This window comes from Diorhabda carinulata, chromosome 11 (assembly GCF_026250575.1).
Source record: "Diorhabda carinulata isolate Delta chromosome 11, icDioCari1.1, whole genome shotgun sequence".
In the NCBI taxonomy this organism is placed as follows: domain Eukaryota; kingdom Metazoa; phylum Arthropoda; class Insecta; order Coleoptera; family Chrysomelidae; genus Diorhabda; species Diorhabda carinulata.
In genome coordinates this window covers 10,091,100-10,105,605 of record NC_079470.1, presented here as the reverse complement: position 1 = coordinate 10,105,605, position 14,506 = coordinate 10,091,100, and the positions used below count along the sequence as shown (strand labels likewise).

Genomic DNA, 14,506 nt, shown 5'->3' with positions numbered 1-14,506 from the left:
GTTCTGACTTCCTGCAGGTTCCCGCAATCCCTATTATCATTACGATCTAAGGAACAGATTTATTTAATAATAAATAAATAAATTATAAACATATCGCAAATAGACATATTTCGTCTTCAGTCTTTACAACATAATGTACTTCTTGATATCAAAATTTTTGCGTACGGTGAGTTCAGATCTACATTGAATATGTAGTCCACAAAGTGGATGCCTTTAATGTTTTTAAATTTACAAAATAAATAAGTAGCACCTTCTAGTTGATGTTATTAATATTTTTTCCATTTTTTCTAATTTTTGGTAGGCTAGAGCGTATCTACTTTTTGATTCTTCAGGTATTAAACTCATTGCAGCATTTGTAGACTCTCTTACTTCAAATGGAATGTCTGATTCGCTATCTGAAGACATTTCAAGTAACTACTTTTGACTTGTCTGACTTATTTTGAAAAATCGTTATTTGCTTCCATAGGAACAATATTTCTAACATCATTTGAATCCACATTAATATTTTTATTGTAATTGAAGATTCTGTTGAATATTATAAAAGCGCGGAATTGGATAAAACTCTGTAAGTAAACACGTTATGAAAAAAGCCATATTCAACTCGCATAATTTGCAAAACTCGCTAGCGTTCATTTTGGCAAATATTACGCTCTATTCATAACTAGTTACGTAAATAACTACTAATATACTAAAAAAAACCATATCATTTGAATTCAGTCGTTTCATTTTTTCACTTACACACTCAACTAATTCCGTCTTTTGCATAATGCATCCCAAAAAAATTCTCGTAATTCCAATTAAGCGACTATCTTCAGGTTAAATGAGCCAGATTAAGATTGTAATTTTTAGTGTTATAATATTGAATAATATTCCAAAATTGTCTTGTAACCTTTGAAAAGCGTATTTTCCCCGAAAGTCTGTAAATCGAAATATAACTCGAAGATGCGGATCTACCTAAATTTTTCGTTAAACTGAGACAAACTAATAAAAAACGTCGAATCATTCTGTTTCAAGACACTTGACAGAGAATGATTTTTTTTTTGTCATTTGAATGCGTCGATATCAAAGAAGTTTAAGTATTCATATTTAAAAGACAATAAATATATTTTCCATAAAATTAATCTTTTCCATACTCGATACATAAAAAGTAGCAGTCGTAAATAAATTATGACATTAGTAGGCTTGGAACTAAATCGACAAATTGCATGTGCGTATTTAGATCAGTAACACATTTTTAATTTTTTTATTAAAATAATAATTGCTTGTAATTCAATTTTGTTGTACATCAATCTATGTTATTATCTTAATAATGATTCGAAATATTTAACAAAGATGCCGACAAATAAATCCTTTTTCGATATTGGCGTCATCTACTGCTTCAACACCATTTTGGCAAATTTCATCATGCATAACTTACGTTTAAAATATGAAACGCTTCAATTATCTCGGAAACAGCTTACACGATATTTATAAGTTTTGGTTTGTAATGATTTTATAATGTGCCGATATTATAGAGGTATTTACACTGTTGTCCGATTTTTCGTTTTTCTGGAAATATAGCGAGTTTTCATTCCAAAGTATTAAAATTTGACTAGTTAGAAAATTAAGAACTTAAAAAAAAACATAAAGTAGACGCCGTTACAACAGATGTTATTTCAATACAATTTGCAATGCCAGTGAAAACTTTACCATAAATTTTGTAACATCTTTGACCACTAATTCTTCTATAACTGCGCTAATCTTGTTTAACGCTTCGCGGGTCAATAAAATTTATCAGTTAATTAACACTTACAACTTTATGAAACCACAATCTCGTAAGTATCTCTCTTACTGTGACTCCTGACTTGCGATGTTCCAGACCATGCTAGAAAAATTTTCCAAAGTGTCTAGTAGCAGTCAGATTCTTCCTGAAACATTAAAATATAGTTCAAGGTTTACCTAGTAGATGGAGTCACCCATACATGACCGACGTCGTCGGATGGCGTGCGGCTGTGACTCCACAGAAAATTATCGGGCACAAAACCATTCGATAAAATCACTCTACATTTTGGGAACAGATTATTTAGGTATTGTTTTCGCGCATAGTTCCATTTTAGTGCAATCAAATATTGTGGTATGAGATATTTTTTTGATGCAGTTGTTCTATGATGCTCCGACTGAAAAATCTATTTATTTATACTATTCTGGACGATATATCTTCTGTATTTTACGGTTTAGGATTTAAATTTTATTTAAGATATGTTCTTCTGGACCATAGTATTACTGAAATTTCATTTCGTTTTTTCTCAGACACATTGTATCAAGACAATCTGGTGTACAGGATGTATGGAAATCAGAAAAATACACTGCTTCCAGAAATAAACAGCAGTACAGCAACACAGTAATTTTAAACTATCAGTTTGCTCATCTATAATTGGATTAATTAATGACAGATAAGGAATTCATTTAATTAGCAAAATTGGTTTGAGTAACATGTTTAGTAGCTGCAATACAAAAATTATTTGGTGGATTTAAACCAGTGGATAAATTCATCAGGCCAAAATTTATTCGGTGTATGTCCCTCGTAGACCCATATTTCCTCTAAATAAAATGTATTTCTTCTTTGATTTCTCATTTCTTTTTTGATCTTTATGTAATTTTCTTTCAATACCACAATTTCGTTTCATTCTATTGAAATAGACTTTTTGGAATGCTTGTTCCAGCGAAAACCTATTTTATTTAAAATCTTCCATAGTGTGCTTCTACTCAGTAAAGGGAATCCTTATCATCGAAGTCTTTCCTTCAAATGATTTTTTTATTTCACGGAGCTTTACGTGCTGTTTGAAACTGACTCTTTTTCAATAACTCTGTGTATTCAACATTTTTACACTGAATACCCAACTTGGATCTCCTTAATAAATGGAGAAACCTACAATTTTATTTTCGGTGAAATTTGTAGGGAAGTGATTCTTGAAATTCAAATAAAACAAAATTTCAAGCTTTTATTGGCAAATAGGTATTTATATAACTCGTTATATCTAATCTTTAATGCATAGGACTTTTGACTCCAAACCTTTTTCTATTGTTGTATTAGTTCAGGTACATTTATGAAAATTCCAGGAAATATTTAGATTATTCTGTGATAATATTTAAAATGAACAGACTGAGGTTTAAGTCTGTCGAGTTAGGGAGCCTACTTTTAAAAAAATAAATTTTGACAAGCTCGAAAACTGCCGTTCTTTGCCGTGAAATTCTCAGAATTTGCCGTTAACTATCTATAAATAATGGGCTTACTTGATTATCAAGATAGCGGGCCACCCTCTAGAATATGACTCTTTATAATGACTAAAACTAATTACGTAGATATTTGCCGCTTGGTTTGCTGTTCAAGAAATTATTATTGCCGATATCGGAACACGTCGGCATCCGGTGCAAAACGAGATAAACCCTTTTCTACGTATGAAGTGCGGAATGATCTAATGGCAAGAAATGGCTTTTCTTCAGATACCAAAGAGCCTCGAGGGCGGCAATGATATTTTCTTGAACGGCAAAGAAGCGGCAATTATCTAGAGCTGTGTTAAACTTATTGTTTTAGAGGGAACTAATATCCCATGGGGTGGCTCGTTACATTAAGAGTTAAGTTACCTGGCCACTCTCTGGAATATAGATTTCCTTTGTACTGATATTCAAACTGCACTCATAGATAATTACTACGAACGCTGATTTCGCGACACGCTTTGGGTTATTTTGAATACATTGGGTATGCTTATCAACTTGGCGGGCTACCTCCAGCCGTGCTGCTTTTCTTCGTGCATTTTCAATATTTGAATGATTGCCGTTTACGAAAATATCATTGGCTGGCTTGGAAAATGTGGTGGGCAAGGGTCTACATACCCTCTGCGTAGCGGGGTAGCTAAGTTTTCAAATAACAAAAACCAAGTGCTCCGAACTGGGGTTGATCTTCCGAACGACCAGCAAATATCAAATGATAAGTCCTAAAAATGCTTCTTATGATCGATAACAGATCCAAATCAAAACCGCAAGGACTTGAACTTCAGGGAACAGCTCTTTTAATGCTGTCCTGCAAGTGCTGTGTAGTGGGTATTAGGTTAAGTCAATGTTGTGAAACATAAAAACGGCAGTTTTTGAGCTTGTCAGAATCTATTTTTTTATAAATTGGCCCGGTAACTTGTCTGACCTCCAAGTTTTGGATAAAAATGTATTCTCCCGAATAAAATGAACCAAATTACAAAACACCTATTAAGACAAGCTGTTTCCGGATTGATTTAGTTTCGTTCTCACTTTTGATACATTGAGAATATTTATTTCTTAAAGTAAGTTGAGTTAAATACCTTTTCACTTGTTGAAAAATATATTTAAACATAGATAAATGAAACTTCTAATAGAACAGGTGAAATTATAGGAAATTTCAATCGACACCTTCACTAAATTCTTGACACATCTTTTTTATTACTTTTGTTTTTTTTGTAGTATTAGAATCATCTGTTATAATATTGTTGAGATAAAATAACACATTCATTATCACATTTTATGGTAGGTAATAAAATGATATTGATATTTTATCGAGTTTTTAAACTACATAACGGTTACATGAATACGTGTACTAATTTAAATTATCAGTTTTTTTATTTTTTATTATTTTTTGAATAAAGATTGTAAACTATAATATGTTGATTTATGGCATTTGATTAATCAAACTATAAGTAGGTATTGAAAAATCTCTCTCATAGCTATATGTCAGAGATCCTTATTTTTGATTTCATACGTCCCCAATACCCCCTTGAATATATCAAAAATAAAACATATGATTACACTGGCCAACAAGACCTTTATTTTTAAAATGGAAATATCGTCCAATAATAGAAAATTTTTTGTTAAGCTCTAACACGTACCACTTTTCAATACCTTAATTATCCCTGTTTACATTATCAGGTAGATAATTTTATAAAGGGGCGGTTAATATAGGTAAAATTTATGGCCGAAAAAATACCTAAACTGTATTATTCAGATTAATAAACAAACAAAACTGTTGAGTTTCATTGTAAGTGTTCATAGTGCAAAAAGTGATTATAAATGACGAAAATTTATGATGAAATTGCGCCAGGTCATTTTCCGAAAATGTGAAAAAAGCCTATTTCAAATATTTTGGTCCACCAATTGGAGACCAAGATAAGCAGTGGCCCCCCAAACGTGTGTTAGTTGTAACGTGTCATTGGTGCAATGGATGAATGGGAAGAAAAAAAAGCATGGCATTGCAATTCCAATGGTATGGCGGGAACATACGAACCATTTTAAGGACCGCTATTTTTGTCTAACAAAAAGTGAACGTTATTCTAAGTAAGGAAAGCACAAGATCAAGTATCGTCTGCCGTCTGCAATACGACCTGTTCTCCATAACGAAGATTTACCAGTACCGATTGCGCCTTTAGATCCACAAAATATTGTTTTAGAAGATACTGGAGACAACGTATCATCAGGAAGCTCCGAAGAACAATGCACGGACCATATTTTTACTCCAAATACCAGCTCCGGCGAGCCACATTTGATTGTTCAAAGTGAGTTGAATCATTTAGCACGTGATTTGGTGTTATCAAAGCAACAGTCTGAACTTCTTGCTTCCAGTCTTAAGGAATGGAACTTGTTAGCCAAAGAGACAAAAATTACAATGTTTAGAAAAAGAAATGCTACATTTTCTGCATTTTCCAGTAAAGAAAATTCGTTGTGTGCGTGTACGGATATTGATGGTCTAATGATGGAACTTGATATTGAGCATAATCCCATCGAGTGGCGCCTATCGAACTAAGTAGTGTTTTTACATAATGGAAATTTAAAACCGTCTATACCAGTTGCTCGTTCTGTGAAGATTAACGAAGCCTATGAAAATATTCGTTTGCTTCTGAACAAAATTAACTACAATAAGTACAAGTGGCAGATAAGTGGGGATCTGAAGGTGATTGGAATTTTAATGGGACTTAAGGGTTTAAGAAACATTGCTGTGTTCTTTGTCTACGGGACATTATGTAAAAAAAATTGGCAAGCAAGAAGTGAGTTTTAACCGGGATCTCAAAAATTTAAGTTTATACCCCTTCTAGATCCCAAAAATGTCCTGCACCCCTTTCACATTAAACTTGGATTGATGAATAATTTTGTAAAGGCTGTGGATAAAGAGGGTTGAGTCATGCCAAGTTAAAGGAACTTATTTTTATTGGGTCACAAATAAGAAAATTGCTGGACGATGACAATTTTGCAAAAAAGCTCACTAGATAGGAACTTAGGGCATGGAAGGCATTTGTTAGTGTAATGAAGGGATTTTTGGGCAACAATACGGATCCAAACTACCAACAGTTGGTGAACCTCTAGACGCCTACAAATCCCTTGGTGCTCGAATGTTATTGAACATTCATTTCCTCCATTCTCATCTGACGTTTTTTCCCGAAAATTTGGGAGCTGTCAGTGATGAGCAGAGTGAAAGATTCCACCAAGATATTAGAACATGATGGGTGATTACTATTGATTTTTAAAAAGAGTAAATGCAACCTCTCATAAAAGTAGAGTAGAGAAAAAATAGAGCTAATATATAACTAATATATAATGATCAAAAGAATAACGTAATGGATCCCATTGTGAACAAGGAGAAGGGGCAGGCCGAGAAAAACATGGAGAAATGAAATAGAGGAGGACATAAGAGTACTCAATATAAAAAACTGGAGAGCAAAAGGCCGGAACCGAAAAGAACGGAAAGTAATAACAAAAATAGCCAAAACAAACGACAAACTATAAAGAAAATAAAAATTAGAAAACGAGGAGTAATCCACCTCGAAAAAAAAAAGGATTTAAAGCGCCAAAAGCGAAAGCCATAATCCTCATGGGATTGAAAGGCTTCATGATGATGATGATGATGAAGGTGGTACATATTTTCTGTTCTGTTCTGTGGTGTAGAGGCTTGGATCACAACCAAGGTTACTTTAAAAAGACTGGAGTCTTTCGAAATGTGGATATATCGGCGTATTCGGATAATATATTGGACGGAACCCAGAATCACAGAAAAAAGAAGAAAGAAACTGGAGTTTTCCTCGTAACCTACGCCATTAGTTTGTAGTGTGTCATCTATTTGATGATCTATTAGAAACGCAGTCAATAGGATAATAATAGCCTTGTTAATAGCCAACAGAGTATTTTGTAATAAAAAAGAGATAACAAAACGTTAAAATCTACGAATCAGTACTACAGCCAATGCTGATCTATGAATGCAGGAAATAACAACTGCGAAATGAAAATGAGTCAAGTAGTGGGGGTGAAGAGATTAGACAAAATAAGGAAGATCAAAACTATTTCTTTAAACTGATTAAATACGACTTTCACCATGTGTGGCGAAACTTATACGAAAGTCTTTCAAAATTCGGATCGGAGGCAAGTTTTCAATACATTTTTTGTGTAACACGGATTTCTCAACGTGTAGTCTCCGCAAGAAAGTAAAAATGAATACCAGACGCGTGTAAACGACGCGTCGGGACCCAGGGATGCTGGCGCCAGCTACTATATATCTATATAAAATCAGCCTTAAAACGTATCGACTTATAACCGAGTTGAACTGTGATTTGTGTTGAGCTAAACCTAAGAAAATTTAAAGCTGTATGCCACTGAGTTTGAAAAGATCACTGAAATATAGACAGACTCTCGATATGATACGAACGATCAGTAGCTTCGTATAAATTTTAAACTGGTTTCTTAACATTGTGGCATTCCTATTACTACCCTGGACGGGTTGTAGCAAATGACGTTTAGTTTATGCAGTCGTTAGTCGTTTGTGTTCCAAAGCATATGGAGATTGTTTCTGATTTATAAGAAAAACGGCGGAAATGTTCGAAATGGTTTGTGCTTTGCTTTGGAATGCATTTCATCTCAACGGTATTGAATAGAAACAGCTTGTTATCATAAATAATAGTTTTCTTTTATTATACACAAAAAGTTTTATTTTTATTCCACCAAAGTTGAAAATGATTTAATGTCTTCTAAAAGAAATTTTTTATATTTTTTATCATTTAATAAGTCTGGGAAAGAAAGGTAGAAAATCATATCCCTAACCCTTATTCTTACTACTATTATAAATGTGAATGTAAGTTTGTTTGTGCGAAAACTACTTGACCGATCATCATAAAACTTTGTACACACATTCTTAGAGATATTAGAAATAACATTTTTTGTCAAAGTTTCCTCAACGCCATCTAGCATCTCCAGTAATGGAGTTCCAACCTTGAGCTCTGTAATACCTTTCCAATGTATTACCAACGGTCACGTCAATATCTAATCCAATTGACTATAGATTCGGCTGTTTTTTTTTATTTATTGTTATTTTATTATATATGCAGTGTAAAACTATTTGAATTTTTGAAGTTAGGTATCTGTGTCCGTGGTTACATGCTATTCATTTTAGATCTTACTCTTTGGTTTTAATTCTTACTCTGTTCTTTAAAAATACCTCGGAAGCAAAAGTCAAGCAAAGCAGCAAAAGTTGTACGAAATAAAGAATCTTCGGTTTACGCAGAGAAGAAAAGACAACAGTAAGCAAAGCGACAAAGTGTTTTGAGAGACCACGCGCCGTCAAATTTCAAGCGTTTAAATATGATTCTTCAATTTAATATAATAATCATCCTTTGATTGTTTTTGGCTTAATGAATAAAAAATGTCATTATTGCGATGCTTTCAAATGGAAAGATGAAACTGTTGGAATGTTTTTGCGGGTAACTTTTTTTAACCCGTGACCTTTCATGTTACAACTTTATTGTTAAGTTACACAGTTGAGTCAAAGTAATTTTTAAGCAAAATGAGACATTATAACTCTTGCTTTCAATCATATTGATTCATTTCTATTGTGATGATCTCTGATACTTATTTAATGGTTTCAATGCGAGCGAAGTCGCGGGTAAAAGCTAATAGAAAATATATTGACCAACAATCATTTCTTTGTATTCTCTAATAAATTCCGCTGGAGGTTAAGACGCAGCTTGCAAGCATACCTTGGGTTCTCGAAATTTGAATAATATTTTTCATTTTTGCTCGTACCATACCTTAATTTCAGAAAAATTAGTTTATTTGGTGTTTTTAACTTTTTAATATATATTTTATTAACTCAATTTATATATAGGGTTTTCCAAAAAGAGGTGTTATTTTGAACAGCCCGCTATTTCGGTAAACGTCACTTTTGAAGCTGTCATTTTTTGACATTTGACAAGTAGAAACTACGCCATTAATGAAAATGGAACGTTACACGCTTCAACAACGCATTGAAATTATTAAAATTCACTATAAAAATGGTGAAAGTTTGGCAGAGACGGTTCGTAAAACTAAAACATTTTTGGGTCGACGTGAAGCACCTTCTCGGACCGCAATACAGAAATTGGTGGAAAAATTTGAGGAACAAGTTAGTGATGTGAAGAATAAAACCCGTGCACGTCGCTCAAGAACAACTGAGAATATTGCTGCTGTAGCCCAAAGTGTTGAAGAAAACCCAGGTTTGTCCATTCCTCGTCGTTCTTTGGAATTAGCCATTCCATAAACGTCATTACACCGTATTTTGCATAAAGACTTGGGTCTTAACGCCTATAAAGTTCAGTTAACACAAGATATCTTGTGATTTAACACCTTGCGACTTTTTCCCCTATCGAGGACATAGGGCAGCCGCTTTGCAATTTGGTTACGGAAAATTTCATGAAAAGGATATGGTCCTGTAAGCGCAGTCGTGGCGGCCATTTGGCTGATGTTGTGTTCCATTATTAACGGCATACCTTCCTCTTTATAATGAAATAAACATCCGATCATTTATCTCAAAAAATGGCATTTTTCTTTGAATATCAAAATAACACCTCTTATTGGAAAACCCCTTATATTCCATAAAGCCTTGTTAATTTTTTAATATTAACAATTTAAAGTTGTGGTTAACTGCAATCAATAGAGAAGAAGTTGTTTGAAAGACAATATCAGCAAAATTTTCGATTAAAATTAATTTTTCAAACGTAAATCTTTAACAAGTAATAAATATGTGAATAAAATTTTGATCATTTTGTTGGTATTTTCTATCAAATTCTGTAGATTGCATTACATTGCATCTCCCAATTTTTATTGCTCATAAAATGAACGGTGATTGATTTATCTATTGAAATATATAAATTCAGTTTTCGCTGAATCCGTTTTGACTTTTATAACTTTTTGTGAAACATTTTCCCCATACTTCCATATAATATTAAACTAAGTTAGTTATTTTTCCTATACGTGCCGCAAAAATAAATTTTATGTCATAGGGCATAAAATTTCCTACAGTTTTGAAGCATACAATTTTCGAGTACGACTACAGTAGCAAAAATTACTGTATTTGTAACATAAAATAAATACCAACTGTCAGCTGCTAGAATTTGGAACACGGTCATCATTAGTCTCCATATTTAATATCATATAGGTACACAACAAGCCAAGGTTCCCAAAAAAACATCAATGCTGAATGGACTAGAAAATTTTAACTTCGTTCTCACACCAAATGCAAGATAAGGACACGTTTGGTACTCCGTTTCACATGAGCTTTCTAATCAAAACAACTGAAAGATTTACCAATGCTAAAAAAAGCTCCTGGCTACGAATTGATGGAGGCATTGAGCTAACGATATATATTTACAAGTTTTACAAATAATTTAATATAGAAGCCTAACAAAAAATATAACGAAGCCTCTTTCTATCGATTAAAAAGCCTTCTACTACTAATGTAGCAAAAACCGGCCTGGAAAACAGGAGCTAGTGCGTAGCAGTTTTCGTGGAAGTCTCTCAGGCCTTCAATAAGATCTTAGACAAACGCCTTATAGAATAAATCAAAAAACTTTCCACCCGATATACACTCTCATTTATAGATGTTCGTTAGTAGAATAATATGGTGAATTTCAAAACCATGAAGCGGGCTTTAACTGTATCATTCCTCTGTCCATTATATTTCTATTTATGTATCAAAAATTTTGTATTAGTAATATATATCTACTAATTTTCGAGCATTATACATATAATCATCAAAAAACTATATTATTAACAGTTTATTTCCGATCTGTTGCTGTTTAACATAATCAGAAGACACATAAAAAGTTTATATGCAAATTCTTGTTAATTGAAAGCTTACAAGTGACTTTGAATTAGGTTACAAACGAGCAATCTGCAAATTCATTTGTTATTCATACCACTTTTGTTTCTTAAACCACCCACACTCACATTTTTTTGTACAAATGTTTATACAAGGTGATCCGATATACGATTGCACAACATAAGAAAAAATAAATAACATTATTTACTGTGAACAAAAACGGTTATCCTCACGCAGTACATATTCTACGAAGGTTGTTACGTTTTGATATATAGTAAGACTGATATGAATATGTCAAATCTGACTTCCGACATGGATTAAACCACAGCAGTGTGCCGATTAATTCGACATTTGTTGATGAAGCACCATCTCAAACCACCGTGTTTCGCTGGTTTTCCGAATTCAATCGTCGTCTCATTCAACTACAGGATGAATTTTGTGGAGATCGTCTAAAACCAGCTGTTGTGCCAGAAAACATCGGCTGTGCAAGATTGTCGTGTGAGATTGAGGCATACTTAGCATACGTTAATTCCACTCGAATACATTCAATATTAAATGAATATTAGGTTGTCGAAAAGATTTTTTCGTGTACTGCATAATTTGAGAATCGCTCACAAAAAGCTCGTGTCAATTGGTGTAGAGAAATGCTGAAAAATTCACGGTGTTTCAAAAGACGTCGATAAAATCGTGACAGGCAACGAATTATGGATCTGTGCATTTGAATCCGAAATTGAATAACAATCTACTGTACTGGGTTTTCAAGAAGAGTCAAATCCAATAGAAGTTGTTCGCGCACGAAGCTCTTCTAAAGCAAATGGCCTCCGTTTAATTAGAGCAGCGTAGAACGGTCAATTCTGAATGGAATTCCAGCATTTTTTTGCCAAAAGTGTTCGAAAAAATGAGGAAGACAAACATTTCTCCACAACGACAATACGAGGTCTTCCACATCAGTTCAAAGAAAAACGTTTTTGAACATCGAATTGATGGATCATCCGTCGTACACTCCTTGTTTTGCACTCGATGATTTCTTTTTGGAGATACTCCAATCGGAATTTACAATTGGTTCATAGGTATGTAAAAGTGTATTAATCTTAATGGAGATTATTTTGAAAAACAATAAAACCATATCCAGTTATAAATATTTGTTATTATTTGTTGTTCTCGAAACTTCATTAGCAGCCCTCGTGCAATCATTTTTATGAGACGAAAACCCGAACAGAAGCAACCTTTCCGTTTTTAAAATCATAATGAATATGACAAAGCTTTCAGCATTAACGTAGATCTACTCTAATGGAAAATTTCATAGTCCACGCTACTGTTTGTAGTTCGTGAATGTATTATACTTTTTAGAAAGAGGTAAACCGTGTGCAACTTCTTTAATCTCAAGCGTATCACCCTGACGTTCAGAGCGTCACAAAAGGCTGCTCACACGTGCAAAATAATTTGTATCGTTGTAACATAAAAATGAATAAACTTCTTGTCACGGATACATACTCAATCAACTATATATAAAACAGAGCTTGAAAGCGCAGACCATAATACGTCCGTTTTAAATTTTATGAATATAAATAATAATTTTTTATTCTCCGCAATAAGATATGCAAGTCGTATTTCGTTCGCCTCCACAAGCAACGATAATAATCGCCTTCACGTTTGTAGCACACATTGAAACAGCTCATTGTTCTTTTTTATTGGTCTTTTTCTTCTTTATAAAAATACATTGACGATTATACATTCAAGACAGAAAAGTATTGTTGAGTACCGAGTGGATTATCAATATTTTCGGAACGTAAAACTATTTCAGGAAATACGATTAGTTAGTTACTTTTATTGGAACCTATATATTCTGTAATTGATAGTGCAAGATATTTTGGTAATCATTTTGTCGATTTCGTCGGGATTACCAACATTTTAACGCAAAGTAGACCTACGTGTTAGAAACGTGTGAAACCTTTCATTCAATTAATATTAACGATATTCTCGACCGCAGGAAGAAATAATTATTGATATTGATACAAGGAATCCACAGCTTGATGTTATATATAGTACAGGTAAATTAGGATTAAACCCGAAATTAAATTGGGCGCTTCTGATTTTCTAGATTCTCGGAGGTTTTCAGTTACTGAATAAGCTTAGCTACAGAATTAGGGTTCTAGAAATTTTGGAACTTGTAACTCAAAACAAATTTTGAAACGGGAATAACTTGAAAACTAAGAGGAATACGAGAAAAGCTGCCCGAACAAAAAATGTAGGGCACAAATTTTCTACAAAAAAAGTTTCCTGTCATTTTTTCGTCGGAGCCACTATTTTTGAGTAAATCTCTCTCAACGCCGAAAGCCGGAGCACCCGATAGCAAATTTACAAATTGAAGCCAATTTACGTTCCAGGCGCACATGGAAAGTGCTCTAACTCTTGGAAAACTACTTTGTTTCCAAAAAATAAATTTAGTTAACATAATTTTCGACTTAAGGTATATGAAGAGGTATATTGGACATATAATCACTTGAAGTTTCAATGGATATATTTTATCACTCGCCATATACATACGCAAATCCAACGAGAGATTTTTGGGTCGTGTTATTATCAATATTTTCTACTACTTCTTGGTTTCAAATGAACTAACTTTTAAAAAACGCGATCATGAACAAACACTATCTTCGTTCTCGGTTATTATTTCAATATTCACAGACTTCTTAATAGTTTCTCTTTCATAAAAATGTGGGTACTTATTTTTTACTGCACTGTTTTCGAGTTATTCGCGATTCAAAATATTTTGGAGCGCTCAAACCCATTTTATTATGGAAATTTTGAGGTTAAGAAAAAATTGAAACCTTTTTTTGTACAGAATGTTGTGATACACATTTTTTGCCCGGCAATTTGTGTCGAAATCCTCATAGTTTTCGAGATATCGGCAATTCAAAATGTTTTTGAGTACATGAACCCATTTTACGGTGAAAATTTTGAGGTTAGAAAAAATACTCACAAATCAATCTGTAGAGAATTTTATGCAGTGCATTTTTTGTTACAGAACTTTTTATCGAATTCCTCGTAGTTTTTGAGTTATTTGCGATTAAAAATATTTTTGAGCGTATAAACCCGTTATAAGGTGAAAATTTTGATGTTAGGAACAAATACCTGGGATACCTGTACTCAACATTTTTTGACATAGTAGTTTATATCGAGTTTTCGCGTTTCAAAACTTTTTAGAGTTTCAAGTACCTAAATTTCGAAAATCCATGCCCGTAATTAAGAGTTGCTAGACTCATTCTGTATCCCAAAACTTCCCAAAATATAGAAAATCAAAACCACCCAATTTAATTTAGCTCAAAACCGCCTAATTTGGCTGTACTAATAATCAAAATTATTCGAAGATTCAATAGAATATCCCGT

General features: G+C 33.2%; 1 protein-coding gene across 2 annotated transcripts in view; it reads left to right on the top strand.

The window, feature by feature from the left end:
• LOC130899459 (frizzled-7) overlaps positions 1-14,506 on the top strand; it is a 209,593-nt gene that overhangs the window by 9,554 nt on the left and 185,533 nt on the right. The gene's annotated exons all lie outside the window — the stretch shown is intronic.